Below are 17,961 nucleotides of genomic sequence, written 5' to 3'. Positions count from 1 at the left end.
GGAGAATTGAATCATGATGTGATAGGAGACACCATACCTTCACCTCTTCAGTCTTTGATGGTAGCTCAAAACTTTTTTCTTCTTCAAGAAGTATGGTCTTGTTTTATACTTAACAGAGAGGGGAATTTCTGATGGATGGAAGTAAAATTTTGATCCTTGGAGATTAAATAATTTTGAGCCAGTATCCACTTTCGTCCTATATTCTCTTCTCCAATGCATAGTCCTTTCTGGTAAGTGGCTGCAGGTCTCTCTGGAAAAAACTAGAGCAAAGTTTTATAGTATATGTTTTTCTCAAGGAAATCTTGACTTCTTATTGAGGAGACTTGGGTTTGTAAACTGGATTAGGTTTTGGAACTGGGCAAAAGTTCACAACTCTCTGTTGTGGTGTTATGTAGGGCCACTTTTTCTGGATGAAACCTTATAGAGCAAAGAAGAGCCCAGTCCCCTTGCAGCATCATGTAAACCCTCAGACCTAGAACTGACCTTACCATTCTTGGTTATATGAGTTAAATAATTACCTTTTATTTCTTATATCATTTTAATTTATATCATATCTTAGATTTGAAAGCTTCTTTGTACTGACTTCAAATTGAAATTAACAAGTGCAAATGTCCCAAATTGTATACACTGATTTCTACTTGAGCAGTTTCTCATGGGGACAATTGAATAGCTTCTCCAGGACCTATAGCAGTTGAGATTTATATGTTCAATGATGATTAAGGATTTTCCTGAAATCACTGAGCAGGTTAAATCCTAAGCACTGATATGACAGTATTAGGGCATTTGCTTAGAGTCATGTGGACTTTGGGTGGAGCCAATTGTGAATGGCATCATACCCTGGTAAAAGGGACCCTAGAGAGCTCTCTTTCCCCTCTTTCTACCATGTGAGGGTACAAAGAGATGTCAGCAGTCTGCAGCCTAGAAGACAGCCCTCACCAGAATTTGATCATGCTGGCACCACAGTCTCAAATTTCCATCCTCCAGAACAATGAGAAATAAATTTCTGCTGTTTATAACCCCTTCCAGCTCATCATACTCTGTTCTAGTAGCCCAGACTAAGATACTGACTCCTTCTCCCTCAAACTTGTTCTCTCTATATGCCTTACACAAAGGGAAAAAAAATCTCAGTTTTAATACTGCCAAAATCTTTGTCGACTATTTCACAGAAAATATCTTAGTCATGAAGATTTTTGTGAAAGGGGAGCATTTAGAAAAGGCCTGAGGGGGAAAACTGTTTCATCAGTTAGGTTCTCAATAATATACATCGTTTATACAAATTTGCTTTGTCTGCAAATAGAATAACCTTGCTGGCAAGAGCCTATGTAGGCAATGAATCTAAATCTCCTTCCTTGTGACTTTATTTTATCTGGGAAATCTTTTGAAAATAATTCTACAAAAAGTCCTTCCTTGCACTGCTGTGACAGGAAGGAATTGAGAGAATCAAATAATTTTCTGTTTGTTATAGCCCCTCATCTGACCTGTAAATAAATAAATATCTTGAAATAAAAAATAATCTGGGTGTATGATTTTATGTGAGAAAAGTTTTATATATAGTTAAAAAAATAGCTTCACAGAATCTTTTGTTATGGTCAAATCCTTCTGTGAATGGCAATTCTGCTCAAGAGTTTTTTTTATTGATAAGGGCTTATGTCTCTATGCCATTTTAGTCTGGATGCATAGACAAAATTCTTAAATTATATTTATTATCCTTATAGTAATTTGAGAAAGATTTTTACCACTTTTCTTCATAATATAGGATAAAATATGTTATTTTAATTCATCCTAGAAAGTATAAGATGAAATGGCTACACCATTATTCATTGTTTAAAGGTATAGTTTCATATTTGCTTTTTTTTTTTTTTTAATGAAGAAAACCTTCCAAGCCCCCAACTTCCTACGGGCAGGAAGCAGGCTGAGAGAGTTATTTAACTGTAAAAGGAAGGCAATTTCTTTTTCTTCTTTTTTCTTTTTTTTTTTGGCGGTGTTAGTAGCTTTTATTGAAGCGGCAGTGTACAGCAGCAGAGGTACTGTTCCTTGAAGAGCAGGGCTAACCCACAGGCGATGTGCTTGGCATAGCTGCTTAATGGGTGCAGCAAACCAACACGGCACATGTATACATATGTAACAAAGCTGCATGTTGTGCACATGTACCCTAGAACTAAAAGTATAATAAAAAAATAAAACAAAGCAAAACAAAAAATAAAGTAGGTATAAATATTAAGTGCAGAACTGTCATATTTGCTTTTAAGATAACCTTTAAGGAAGCCTTTACGTACACTTCTCTGTCATCTAATTCTTAGAAAACAATTTAGAATTCATCCTTTAACTTTTTCACCTTAAAAGTCTTATTCTTTGTTGAAAAGCCTTTCTTCCTTGATAGAAATGTAATTTTAGTTTATCTACATTGACATTTGAATTTGTATGCATTCATTAAACATTCAGATTGTATAAATAATGCGATCTGTATTTTAACAAAGAAAGCTTTCATGGATGAATAACTTCTTCACTTGGCATTATGACAGCTATTGAGAATTGGAAATTTTTGCATTAAAAATTGTCTGAAAATATCTTTGCCAAAGGAAAGAATATAATGGGATAACTCTTTAAAGAAGAGTTTTTAAATGTTTTTGATAATTCAATAATTTTATAAATATAAAATATATAACATATTTTACAACTCTTTGGGAAAATAGATTTATTAAATATACATTTATCTGTGACTAAAATATGTTGTGTTCTACACATTCGTAATGTGTGTACTCTCCTTTACTCCTAGCACAACTTCTGTAATGCTCTAAAAAGACCCCTGTCCTACTATCTTTTTAGTAGCAGAGCACTGAACTCCCATTTGTACAGTAATTCATGCTGCAGTTCTCTTGACCTTTCTTTCCATGGTTTGTTGTTGAGCATGCTTAATCTACTTGTTTTCTTGACCAGTAACCATCACACACCTTTCACCCTGGACCTGGGCATGTTGTATAAAAAACTTCATGAATTTGTCACAGAAAATCATAAATACATTTTTTAACCACATTGACATGTGAGAGAAAACAGAACAGAATAGCTATAAGCTTAAATTCTGTTTTATTGTTCTTTGAAAGTCTAAAAATTAGTACAATACCTGCCACGTAGTAGGCACACAAGAAATATTTGCTGAATGAACAAGAAAGATAATGTGTATACAATGAGAAAATCAGAAGAAGAAACCATAGGAAGTGTGGCAGTACTGTATATAGAAAAAATGTGAAGAAAATATAAATTAAAGGGAGAAAAAGAGCAGGACCATGAAAAGCAGCCAGACGGATCTTATCACATGCCTGGACCACAAGGTAGGCAAGGACAAAGAACGACGTGCACAGCGATTATGGGAAGATTTCTTGGGTAGCTAGGATGTGCCAGGCATTTGAATATATTCATGTATTCATCATTAATTGAACATATATTTATTAAGCACCTACTAACTATATGTCAGGCACTGCTTTTGGGGCTTGAGATACATCACTAAACAAGGGAGATAAAAAATCCTGCCCTTATGTAGCTTCTGCATATATTTACATTGTATGTAATAATTCCAATAAATAAATAAATTATCCACTATGAAAAAGACAAAATGTGCTATGGGGAAAATAGAACTGGGGAATTATCTAAGGGGGTCAAGTGTACTGACAGAGTGGTCAGGAAGGTACCATTGAGAACATGAGGTCTGATTAGAGGGATGGATGGGAGATACTCAAGTGTATGATCTGGAGGAAGATCAGTCAATGTAGAGGAAAGTCTTAAGGAAAAGATCCTTAGGAAGAAGCTTTCCTGGGTTGTGGGAGGAACAGCAAGGAAGCCAGAAGGAGTGAAGCATAGGGAGCAAGGAGAAAAGTAGCAAGAGATTAGGTCAGATTTAATGACGGGATTGGAGAGTGGAGAACAAACCGTGAATGTTGTAAGGTATTTGGGTTTAACTCTGAGTGAGATGGGAAGCGATGGGATAGGTTAGAGTAGGGGAGTAAGTTATCTGTCATTTGTTTAAAAAGGGTCCCTTATTCAGTCCTTACAAATAACCCACAGAGCAACGTTTCAATAATAATGGTGTTAGCTGCAAGAACTCAGCTGAAATTGGATTTAACATTAAGGATTGATTTTTGTCAAGGAATGGAGGATCTGGAGGAAGGTGGTTCTGAAGATGGTTTAGTGAATTAATAGTGCTACCTCTGTGGGTCTGTCATTCTGCTGGTCTTTCCATTCTACATGGTGATAAGGTGGTTGCTAGAACTCGAAGAATCACACCCTCACATAACTGTCCTCAAAGGCAAGAGGAAAGAAATCTTCTCACTCTTGATCTTGCTCATGCTCTCTCTCACTCTGTCCTTTTCAAGGAATGAAATATTTTCCAGAAATCTCTAGAATCTGTCCTATGAGGTTCCTTTGAACTAAATGGATCACATATCAAACAATTAGCCCATTACTAACTTACAAGTGGGAATAGGGTTAACAACAATCAAGAGATATCACCTGGTGTGGGACCTTGCTACCTGATACCTGAATACAACTAGAATTGTGCTAAACAAGAATAAGAGGAACTGACTGATGTGTAGGCAAGTAATAATGTCTTCCAGAGGCAGTGAATGTTTTTATTGTATTTATAGGTGAGTAGAGATTTAGAGAGTCTTTGTAACTTTCCTAAGGCAATACAACTAAGAAGGACAAATCAAGGATAAAACCCAAAGTCTGTCTGGATACAAACTCATGTTTGTTTTGCTAAATCAAGCTGGCCTCTTTGTAACTATGCCACATTGCTGTGGGGAATTGTTGTAGGGTGACCTTTATCCTAATAGAAAATACTGTTAATTTATAACTGTAACATGAACCTTTCAATGCTTATTGACAAGCATATTCTCTGTTTAAACAGAGACCGTGTATAAAGCCAAATACTGGTTAGAAGTTGTAGGTAAGCAGAGTTTCTTATAGTGGTCTAGTTACAAACCACAGAACTTAGTTTAGCTAGTTGAATCAGAAACAGAATTTAATAAAAATGTATGGTTTCTATGCTTTCAAATTTGTTAAGCTATGTTTTATGTTCCAAAATGTGGTCTCTCTTGTTGAATCTTCCATGTGAGCATGAGAAGTACGTGTATTTTGTGGTTGGAAGGAGTTCAGCTAGTTCCGCAGAGCTTAGCTAAGTCCACAGAGGTATTAGCTGGCTAATGGGATCATAAGTACTTAAATAAAGTTTATTGTCTAATGTTCTTTAGATGGGGCTTAACAGGGCAAAACATGTTTCCAGAATGATTCCATTTTTTTTTTTTTTGTACTTCCAGTGCTGGCCAGATGTTTACTATTCTATTCCTTTGATTGACATATTATTTCCTTGGTTAAATTTAGATTGTCTGGTGATGGACAACTCCTGAGAGCTATTTCTGTAAGAACATTTATTTGTCTCTGAGTTTATTATATGAGCTATTATGTTTTAACAGTAAGTCAATAATGTTATTACTTTATTTCCCATATATATGTGTTGTCTTATTTTAAATACTGAAAACAAGCTAATTTCCTGGATGATAATATCTTATTTTTGCCCTACCCCATATGCCATTTTTCATATTGGGCCCCCTATCTTTAGACTCTTCTGGAAGTAGAAAAACTCAAATAATCAAACCTATCCATTAATTGATTAGGAAAGTATTCTGAAGCTCTTGATTTAATAAGGTTTGAAAATTGTCTTAAATTTCATTTATTCCTACTTTCTTTGCTGTCCCATTATATGGGTGAATGTGACCTGAAGGCGGTCAGTAAGTACTCGTTGATTGGCGGGAACGCAAATATTCATTGCCATAAAATAAAGATGCCTAGTGGGAGACAAGGGGGGGTCAAAGCTTTTCACCCTAAATGAAATATTTTTGACAGTTTTTCTTATGAAAGAAGTTAATAATTTTAACAGGAGCTACAGTAACACTGCTGGCTTTTTCACATTATGTATAGTATTACTGAAATATGTAAATGCAAGAAGTCTATTTTAATAAGCTCTTTTTAAAGGTATGAATGTGCCCTTTTGATAGGAAGAATAAAAATAAAAGATAATTAGGTTTACTGCTATGAAAGAACTCACATTTCCACCCTGGGCTATAGTGAAATATTCTGCCCAAGTTAGGCAGCTTGATCTATCCAAGAAAATTGCATTTATAGTATTCCTCGAGCAAGAAAGTTTAAAAACTAATGTCACGACCTTAAACAAGAATTCTAAATCTAATAAGAGCCTGTTGTAATGTAAGAATGTGATTTAGCAGATGCATTTTAATAACACTTATTAAATCTAATATATAAGAAAATTTGTACTTGGAATACGTTGTTGAAACCTTTGAAAATAGGTAAAGGACTTTGATTTTTAATCAGAATATTAACATTAGAAGAAACATCCGGTTTTTTTTTTTATCTTTCAGGATACTTGCCCATTGCATAACCTCTGCTCATGGGTAGACATGTTTGGATGGAAAACCAGTCAAAACTTTGGGGAACATAAAGTCACAGTAAATTTGTGTCTAGTTATGATGTGGCCATGATAGCCAGGTTGGTTGCCTGTGACCCACGGTCCTGTTCCATGTGTCAGTTTGTTCTGATTAAAAACCTACTTTGTAATCTGGCAAACCAGTTCCATTTCTATTTTCCAGTTCTTCAGGGGCTGAGCTGTCTTGAAACAACAAATCTCCAAGTGATTGGATTCATGTTCTCAAATTTCTGTACCTTCTCCTGTTTGATGCTCTTGAACTTCCACTGTCTGCTTCTCATCTTTGCTTGGATAGAAAGCCTGATTCTGTTCAAGGAATCATTTTATATATCTGCTTTCAGTACTCAGTTGGGTGTTATAACTGAGCCTGGATCCTGCTATACTTAAGAGAGTCTTAATCATGAACAAAACTATCTTTTAAAAATGAATGCTAATTTCAATAAGTTGAGGTTTGAATCTATCTTTAGGGGACCTATTTATTTGTTTTGGGAAACAAAATAATACTCCCTGAAATAAAATATTAATAAATACACAAAGAACCTACAACTTATATGGTCCTTTGAGTTACATAAAGGAAAAGTAAATATCTTTCACCGAAACAGATGTTTGAAGATGGAGATGTTCAACAAGTTAAGCTGCTCTATGTTTATAGAGATATTAGCTGAGTACAGTTTTAGTCGTTTCACCTTTAAAGATTGTTTCTTTTAACAGTAGATTTATTTTAAAAGTGTGGATTTAAAGTGTCTTATAACTTTATTACTTCCTTTAGCTCTTAAGAAGATAGTTGTGTGTATTCTTACTGTATTGCTCAAAGTAGTTTGGGAAGAGAAACTAGAAAGACTAAGGAAAGTGTAGTCTTGTTCTTCTCTTTAACTGTTAATTAAAAAGAGAAACACAAAGAGGAATTGGCCAGCACTTTGTCATCTTAGTATAAACTATACTACTGATTCCCTAGATTTAGACTAACAAAAATACTTTGGTATTGATCTATTATGTAATTGTCCTACTTGAACTAGAAAGAAAGACAATCCCTTTGTAGAGACAATCCTTTTTCCCTTAAAGACATGTTTCTGATGTCAGTCCTTCTGGAAAAAGATTGCTCCTGGGGTTATGTTGCAGAACTGGGGAAGGGTTAGTGAAAGAGAGAAGCTAACATGGTCAGAATTTGTTGCAGTTGCTGTCACCACTATAGGACGCTCGTGCCCAAGAGCAGTGATATGTTATAGAAGTGATATTATAGGAGACAGGCCAAATAGCAGAGATTTTGAGGGCATTTAATTACATGAAACATTTGCTGGTAGAGGTAGTAGTAGTAAGGGAGCTAAAATTCTGGAAATCAAGATTGTGGGGCCTGAGTCAATATAATTGGAATAGTCAATAAAAATATACCATTCCTTTGGAATTGCATCTAGTGATGCCTAGAAATTTAAACTCTAAACCATCTTTTGGAATTGCATCTAGTGATGCCTAGAAATTTAAACTCTAAACCATCTTTTTCTGGACTGATGACCTTGCTTTAGTCTTAGTTACAGACTTATGCCTCAATGTCAGAATCCCTCTTAAACGTATTGATGAACTATTAGTTCTAATTAACCAAGTAAAATTTTACACTTTTCTCTAGCCGGCAAGTGAAGTTTCAAGACATTTTGAAAGGTTCCAGTTCTCTAGTGAAGTTAAGGAAAATTTTTACATTACTGTTTGAGTTCATTTTCAAATTTGAGGATCTACTATGAGTTTGTTCTATTTAAGAATGTGCTAAAATACTAATTCCTCTGTGAAATCTCTATGTCCTCGGAAAATGCATTGTTACTCTTTTAATGGTCCATATTATTATTTTTCTTTTTATTTTTTCTTAGAGACAGTGTCTTGCTCTGTCACCCAGGCTGGGTGCAGTGACATGATCACAGCTCACTGCAGCCTCAAATTCTTGGGCTCAAGTGATCTTCCCTTCTCAGCTTCACAAGTAGCTGGAGCTACAGATTTTTGCCACTGTGCCTAGCTAATTATTTTATTTTACTTTTGTCTTTGCCTCCCAAAGTGCTGGGATTACAAGCACATGCCATCACATAGGGCTAATTTTTTATTTATTTATATATTTTTTATAGAGATGGGATCTCACTGTGATGCCCAGGGTAGTCTTGAACTCCTGGCCTCAAGTGATCTTCCAGCCCTGGCTTTTTAAAATGCTGGGATTACAGGTGTGGGCCACTGTGCCTTGCCTCACGTTACTTTTTTATAACCTTTTTATTAACTCAATTTTTATTGAATGCCATATTACTGCTATTATTGCGCATGTCCTCTATGTCCTATGGTACCATAACCTCAAGAACAGGAACTATAATTTCATTTGTTTCCTGATTTACTCAGCAAGTATTAATCGCATGCTATGTTCTTGCTCTCCTTCCTCTTGCAATTGACACAATGTAGGATGTACATACAGCCAGTGTCCAGTAAATGTTGGTGAAGAGCTAGCAAAAGAGACTATCTTCATTTCCTCAAGCTCCCTGGAATAGCCTCTCTCAATATGCCCTTAATGATCAGAATGGAAATCAGTGGCGTTTGTGTGTATTTTCCTTAATTAAAAACATCACTTTGAAAATATCAATTAGATTGTACCTTATTTCTAAGCGAGTGCTTAGAAATTTGTTAATGTGGTATAAAAATCTTACAGGAATTACAGGCAGCTAGTCTGCTAATTAATAGTTATGAAGCTGAAGCAGGATATATTTATTTGTTCCCTTCAAAGAGACCCTAAAGTGACGTGGCAAAATTTGCTGGTGATGCTTAGGAATACTAAAAATGAAATGAAAATGCATCTAATTAGCTGTCACCTTAGTGGCCGATGGCTTATTTGGAGGAAACACTGATACACTTCTCACTGCACACAAAAATCTTGTTGACATGGCATAAACATTCAATTATTCACAAAAATAACACACTGTCAGTTCCATACAACTACCAGCATTGCAAAGGAGATGGAAGAAAAGGAGAAATTAGAACACAATAGAATTTTAAAATACTGTGTAAACTTGTCACAGACTTTGACTTTCCCATATTTAACTCAAAAGTTTAGACTTTCCACAATTTTAATTTCTTCTGCAAAGTATAAATTAAACAATTTATGGGTTGAAAAGGGAAAAACCTTGGCCAATTATGTGTTTAAAATATTTCTGGTTTTCTAGGTTGTTAATTCCTTGAGGACAGGAATTGTGTCTTTCATCTCTGAAATTCTAACATTTATACAATGCCTGATAAATAGTAAATTTATACACTCCCTGGGATATAGTAAAGGCTTAACGAATGTTCACTGAATGAAGTAATAATTTGATATTTCCTTATTGATGTCTTCATTCCAAGCCTTTCTATCTGTATAAACGTGAAACATTTTATTGCTTGTTTTATCTTAAAAATGTCTCCTCTAAAATAAATTAGGGATAAGCAACATGAAATATTTTTGAACTGAAAATTTTGCCCAAGCTACATATGCTATGAGATTATGATTGTATGAGCCTTTAAATATTATCTCTCTTTAGAAAAAAATTATCTGTATGTTGGTTGTGATTCAGAGGGGTATCACAGGAAAATCTGCAATCATTGGAAGCCCCACTGTGTGGGAAAATATTGAATAATTGCCTGAAAAAAAATTATGAGGAATGGCATTAGTATATTTCCTCTGAAAACTAAGATAGTGTCAGTGCAGGGAGTCAGCTAGAATTATTTATTTGAGATATTTATGCTGGGGGCAGATATAGTATACAGGGAAGAAAAAGCACAACAATCTGCAGTAGGAAAATAAGAACTGTAAAAGCAGGGAGCCTAGACTACAGAGAAGGCAAGTAGACTCCAATTGTAGAGGGCAACATAATGGCTTTTGATTCAAAGACCCATAGTTCAGCTTCTATTCTTTTCCCTCGTAATGAGTCCATGTTGTTGAATACATGATTGTATGGGAGTCTCTGAGATAGGGCAGCTTCCTGAACCCTGAAATCCTATAAGAAGCACTCCTAATCCCATTCAAATGGTAGAAAGATAAGTCTTTTTTTTTTCTTTCTGGATTTATTATTAACTGTGGAAAATATTAAAGCGACGTGCTAAAGATGGCTTGTACTAGCCTAGGAAAGCCATTTGTGCATATCTTTGTGCTTGTACGTTCACTGGTATGATATTGAAATTGGCCAGGGTGGGAATTTTTACATAATAAACAATGACAAATGCTACAAGTTAGAATTGTGGCCTTTTTTTTTTCTGGTTTAACAGAACACTACTGAAAAAAGTATGGAAACTTAAATAGAGCTTTGAAATTAAAATCAATTATTCATGAGATCTCTTACCAATTTTCTGCACTCCTCCTCTTCTCTCCATCCTGGTTCCCCTCTGCCCGCAGTATAAAATCCACTCACCTCAGTATAACTTACAGAGCCCACCATGCACTTGTCTCTACTTATTTCCCCAACTTCTTTAGCCACGTATACAAGAAGTCCATGTTTTTTGCCTCTGTAAAGTTTTGCACCTGTTGGTCTCTCTGCTTAGAATAACTTTCTTCCATGTTTGTGTTCCACTCATTTATTAAAACTCAACTCTTGTATCTGTCATTCCTTAGGAAAGCTTTTTCTTGACCTCCCCCAACTACCACCACCAGCTAAATTAAGCATCCTGCCTGTGGTCCCATTGATACTCTGATTACCTTTATTATAGCATATTTCTGACATGGAGTCAGTATGCGTTTTTAATTGCTGCTGTAACATATTATTACAAATTATCTGGCTTAAAATAGCAAAAATTTATTTTCTTATAGTTCTGGAGAACAGAAATTTCAAATGAGTCTCACTGGGCTAAAGTCTAGGTATTGATAGGTGGGGCTCTGTTCCTTTCTGGAGGCTTTTTCCAGCTTCTAGTATGCCCAAACTCTTTGGCTCATTGCAGCTTTTCATCTTGAAAGTCAGTAATGACTGGTCAGTCTTTCTTGCATCACATTATCCTGACACTCACTTTTCTGCTTCCCTCTTCCAGATTTAAGACTCTTGTTTTTACATCCGGCCAACCTAGATAATCTAGCACAATCTCCCTACTTTAAGATAAACTGATTAGCAACTTTAATTCTATTAGTTATCTTAATTTTCCTTTGTCAGATAACATTACATATTTAAAATTCGAGGAATTAGGACATGAAGCTCTTTGGGAGAATTTTTTTGGCCTATCATAGGGTCATAAATATTATTTAACCTGCATATATATAGCCCCAGCTTCCAGTACTGCATAAGTGCTCCATGAATACTTTTTCAATAAATTAGTAATTATAAATCATCAACAAGTCTTTCATATAATCTTGCAAGTTTAGAATTAAGAACAACATTAAAATTTAGCTCTTTTACATTTCTTGGGCTGTAGTAGGAGCTTGAAAAGCTTATTGATTATGTATCTTTGCATAAATTTTGGTACCTGCTCTTGTAAAACTTTGCTACATAAAAAGTTATTGACTACATCACAAATTATGGCAACATATTTAGAAGTGCTCAAAATGTTTTAAAATTCATTGGACAAATCTTCTTAAACCACTATTTAAACATTCTCATAAACTGTAAGTATTTTCGAATATCTCAGGAATCCACTGCAGTATTTTACATCAACATTAATGTACCAACCTCTAAACAGATATCAGACTTTTTAAAAGCATAGAATAAACAATAATTTATAATTTTTTCCTTGCTAACGTATAAATCAAAAATAATGTCATGTTTGAATAAGCCAAAAAACCTACCTGCAAGACCCTTTTGAAGTAAGAAATCGGAGAATATTTTTCACAGTGAAATATGGATCAACAGTTTAGTTTGAGCTGATTTCACCAAGGTAGTCAGGAGGTCACTGAAAAATTAAATAAAAAAATCTCACCCAATGGTCAGGTAACATATGTATTCTACCTGTATCAGTCTACATGACATACAGAAAGATAATATTCTCATATTTGGGTAAACTTTTACTCAACAAGATTTGCTGCTTGATTCCCTAACTCTCCATAACTATGCTTCAATTTTATGGAATGCATATTGGAAAAGCTGGTTTTAGTTTAAATATATGGATTAAGGCAATTTAACATCAGCGTGTTACTGTTCAAAAAGGCTTTTTACACAGTGTTTTAACATTTTAAAATTATACAATACTAGCGTATTGATTTCAATAATGTCTGCAGTAGGTTTCTGAGGAGGCAAATTAAAAGAGGACATAAAAATTCAAAGGAACTTACTATTTACGAAGACATGGAATTTTTCTATCAGCAAAGTCAATCTATTATATTATTAACAAAGCTAGATGGATAGTCAGCCAGTGGATAATTTTTGGGCTATTCTATATCTTATCTAGATCAAAGTAAGTTGAGATAATATTGCATCTACCAATATATAGTAGGCTTCCCCATCTCTTAGGTATTAGAATCTGTGAAAAGTTGCCTCTTCCCACTTATGTGATCTGACTTTTTTTGCAAGTAATATTTTTCTTGTTTGTCTCTCCAGGTTATCATCAGGAAATCGTTCATATTAAGCGAAAAATATGCGAAGTTCTATGCCACACTGTGTGAAGAAAGATAAGCAGAAATGATCCAGCACTCTCACTTCTATAATCTTCCCAGTTCTGGTACAAGTTCCTGATTGTGTAACTTTGTACTTTATTTCTTTGGCTTTCATGCTTGTAGAATTGCTTATGCAAATTACAGATTATGGGCAGGCTTTTTGATCACAGACAGTATAATGAATCAGGAATTCATGAATGTGAAACTCAGGATAGTTTATTGAACTTGGAGCTTCAATTTAGGAAAAGATGATTATTTATACAGTAAGTCCTTGGTAAGTAATAGGTTCTTGGAAACTGCAACTTTAAGAGATAAGAATGTACAGTTCTTTGAATAACATCCTTTCCTTTAATGTCATTTTTTATTATAACATTGATGAGAAAAAATATTGTTTTATTATATGTAGTTTTCCTTAAAGTCACAGTTTCCAAAAACCGATTGACAAAGTTAACTCAGAACTTACTATAGATATATCAATTTTCTTGTAAGATTAAATGAAATCAACTACTAGTGATCAAAAATATCTATTATACATTCCTCTCTATAATGATTGAAAAGTGTATTAGTGGAGAATAGGATCAATTTTGAAGTAAAAAAGCAATAGTAAGTCCATGAGGGAAAGTCAAGTGTTAGAACAATAGCTGTAAAAGGCAAGAGTATGAAGCTCCATTAATGTTTTTACTATTGTACCCAAAGTTAGGAAGAGAATACCGTGAAGACAAAGGTTAATAGTCATGCTACAAAGAGAAATCCTCAAATATTTTATCCCAGTATGCCGTACACAAAGGAAATTTGGGATAATTAACGACTAATCCACCAACAGCCATCCCAGAAGATGATAAATAATTTCTTTTGATTATAATTCTTAGATAAGAATTTTATAAACATTCGCTTTTCTATGGAAACATTTAGTATCCTTATGTCCTTAAGTGTACCATAAAATAAATAGCAGTTTATTTCTGTGATAGCTTTTTCTTTAATAGAAAGGTGGCATGTGGTCAATTTTCAACTGATTATGTAGAATGAGTCCCAGATCACTTGTTTTTATAGCTCAATTAACTCTTTGGGTGAATGCCCAGCCATACATAGCTTAAAGTTGAGGCTAAAGTTCCAGATAAATTTCATGTATTTTATGTTTAAGTTTCAAGACATAGATTGGGTATCAACCATCTAATTAATAGCTCTATTTATTGAGTGCCTTCTATGAGTAAGGTATTGCACTAGATAAGATATATATGTTGTATTAGTCAGGGTTTTCTAGAGGGACAGAACCAATAGGATACATGTGTATGTAAAAGGGAGTTTATTAAGGAGAATTGACTCACAGGATCACAAGGTGAAGTCCTATGATTGGCCATCTGCAAGCTGAAGAGCAAGGGAGCTGCTAGTGGTTCAGTCTGAGTCCCCAAACCTCAAAAGTAGGGAAGCCACCAGTGTAGCCTTCAGTCTGCTGCCGAAGGCCTGAGAGCCCCTGGCAAAACGCTAGTGTAAGTCCAAGAGTCCGAGAGCTGAAGAACTTGGAGTCCGATGTTTGAGGGCAGGAAGCATCCAGCACAGGAGAAAGATGAAGGCCAGAAGACTCAGCAAGTCAGATTCTTTCACCTTCTTCCACCTGCTTTTTCTAGCTGTGCTGACAGCAGATTGGATGGTGCCCACCAACATTGTGGGTGGGTCTTCCTCTCCCAGTCCACTGACTCAAATGTTAATCTATTCTGGCAACACCCAGATATCCCCAGAAACAATACTTTGCATCCTCCAATCCAATCAAGTTGACTCTTAATATTAGCCATCACATATGTGTGTGTATATATATGTATATATATATATATATATATAATTTTATTTAATGCTTAAAACAAGATTACTAAATGCATAATGTTATAATTTGATAAAAGATGAAGAAACAGACTCAGAAAGGTTTAAGTAGACTGTTCAAAGGAGTCACACAGCTAGAAAATGTCGCTGAAGTGCCAATGCTGGATTATCGGATTCTGAGTGGAAGCTGTTGCACAGCATCACTGCCTATGTTAGCCTAGACCCTAGAACATTTGGAAAAGAGTTATTAAAATCTTATTAAAGTGGCTTTACACTGTCAAGTAGTTAAGCTGGAACTAGGTTTCCCAGAATTTCCTTTTCTGTGCTGTTCTGTGGTGAAAGCACCGGTTCCTGTACACAATCCACATTAATGAGATTGGAGACTATGAAAGGCAAATGTAATTTCTGTTTGCCCTTGTGAGTTGCATTTTTTTCTTGAGGTTGTGAGATTTTTCTGGCTTTCCCTTGGTTCACGCCAGATTTGCTTCCTTTCTCTTGGCTCTGCTGCCCTACTGTGCCTCTAGAGCCTCTTCCTGACTGGAAATAAACAACCTTCCACGGAATTCTCCTGTAGCCATGATTGGACAAGGTCTAATCTCTATAATAAATCACATATTCTACCTCACACCTAGTGGTTCTGCTTGCGTGATGGAACTATGACTGCCACACTTGAGAAATATATCTTGCAATGGCCCTGATAGATTATTTCTGACTATATCTGACTATATCTCACAGTCAGAACGTTCTGACTGTGTATCTTTGAAGCAAACTATACCCTATCTTTGTTATGTTACAAGTTAAACACAATCATTGTTTCCCTTGCTCAAAGGTGAATGATTTCAAAAGCTAAGATAATCTCTCTAAAGCTCATTTGATTGAACAAGTACATCAAATATATTAGAACCATGGTATTATTTACATGCTTAAATTTACATTCATGAGGTCAAAATACCAGCTTGGATTATTCCTTGACTCTTGACTATGAATCTTGTGTAAGTCATCCAAATTCATTTGTATAGGATCAATTCTAATCTTTATTATTGAGTGTTCTGTGCTTTGTATTAATTAAGGTGATTGGCTTGTAATTACTCCATTTACTTATGTTCCTACTCAGCTTCTACATAACGAACAATTACCCTGCTTTTAATACTACAAGAAATGTATTAAATCCAAATCTAAGTTGACTTTAAAATATTTAAAATCTATGTGATAGATCAATATGTATTTTTTCCCCCTCTGGATTACACAGAAGTAGTTCAGTTTAGTATCTCATTTGTGATTTTTTGATTATCCATGCACATGGATTTACACAACATCAGGCAGCAGATCTAAGTAGAACACCCCACTATGTGACAAGAAATACTGAGAATATAGTACAGAATCATCATATACCCTGCCAAACTTCTTCTATTGTTAACATTTATACCAGTATGATACATTGTTACAATTAATAAATTAATGTTGATACTTTTTTATTAACTAAGGTCCATAGTTTGTTTAGCTTTTGTTAGTTTTTACCAAATCCCCTTTTTAGGATACCATATTTGTTTGTTTTTGTTTTTTAATATCCCCTTTTGTTTTTGTTTGTGTGCTTGTTTTTTGAGCATTTTCTTACTTTCTGGCACTACAAGTTGCTGCAGACTCATCTTGTATTATTCTTTCCTCATCCTAGGATAATCCTTTTCTCCAAAGATCCCTGGTTATTTTTATTGGAGAGTGGCATTGGAACCAAGGTCTGAGGTGTACTCATTGTGACTGAGAAGGCATTTCTTTTAGGGGAGCTCATATGATGTAACATATATATATATATATCTATATGTATCTATATATATCATATATATCTCATATATAATATATATAACATATATATCATATATATAACATATATATCATATATATACATATATATACCAAATATATATATAAATATATATGTGATATATGTGTGTGTATATATCAGCCCAAGCTATGATATGCATATACAGAAGCTAGAATGTATATATATCACAGCTTCTGTGTATCATATCTGTGTAGCATATCATTCTGTGTAGCATATCATAGCTTGGGCTGATATAATGAAATACCATAGATTGGGTGGCTTAAAAAGAGAAATGTATTCCCTCACAATTTTGGAGGATGGAAGCCTGAGATCAGAATGCCAGCATGTTTGGATTCTGGTGAGGGCTCTCCTTTTATCTTGCAGATGGCTACCTTCCCCCTATGTCTTAACATGGTCATTATTCACTGTGTATACTTAGAGATAACTCTCTCTCTTCAACTTTGTATAGGACCACTAATTCCAATCATGAGAACCCCACTTTTGTGATCTAATCTAACCTAATTGTTTTACAAAAGCTGCATCTCCAAAGAGTATCACATTGTGGCTTAGGGTTTCTACATACAAATTGAGGAGGCACAAGCATTCAGACCATAGCATCTACCCCTGATGGGATGAATACTAGAGGTGTGGGATAATAAGGCTGGATCAGAATGAATTTATTGATGTGGGCTTACTAATTACAGATTCTGCATTTAATGTTGGAACTTGGTAATTAAAAATGGCTCTAACAATTAGTGTGGTTGATTGGTTTGTTGAAATATGGACCAAAAGCTGGTCCACAATGAGTGAGTTAGAAATGCAGTACCTGACTTGGTTTAGTGTAGAGAAAGGTATTCAAGGGCTCAGGGAGATTGGAATGTTAGATATAATTTGTAGTTAAAACTTACTCAAACTGGACGGGTCCAGAAGATATACTTGTCACCACTGCTATGAGAAGTAAATCTGTGAGAAGAGACCTGGCCTCGAAGAGACCTGGCCTCCTTGAAGAGCTCTGGGATCACTCTTCCCCATAGGTAGACCTTAGAGTGGGGTTATGGTCACTGAATTAGGAAACCTAGACACAATGGAGTAATTGGACCCCAGGGTGGAATGGGTCAAATGACACTTGTTCAAGTGACAATATGTTTCTGTAATAGACAGCAGAGTCAAAGTGACAATCAGAGTAGTTTGATTCAAGCTGACCTATGACCTTGGCTAATTGATCATGGTGTTCTTAGAAGTTAAATTTTAAAACTTGTAATATTAACATTG

Source organism: Pan troglodytes, chromosome 10 (genome assembly GCF_028858775.2).
Source record: "Pan troglodytes isolate AG18354 chromosome 10, NHGRI_mPanTro3-v2.0_pri, whole genome shotgun sequence".
Taxonomy (NCBI): Eukaryota; Metazoa; Chordata; class Mammalia; order Primates; family Hominidae; genus Pan; species Pan troglodytes.
This window is presented reverse-complemented; position numbering follows the sequence as displayed.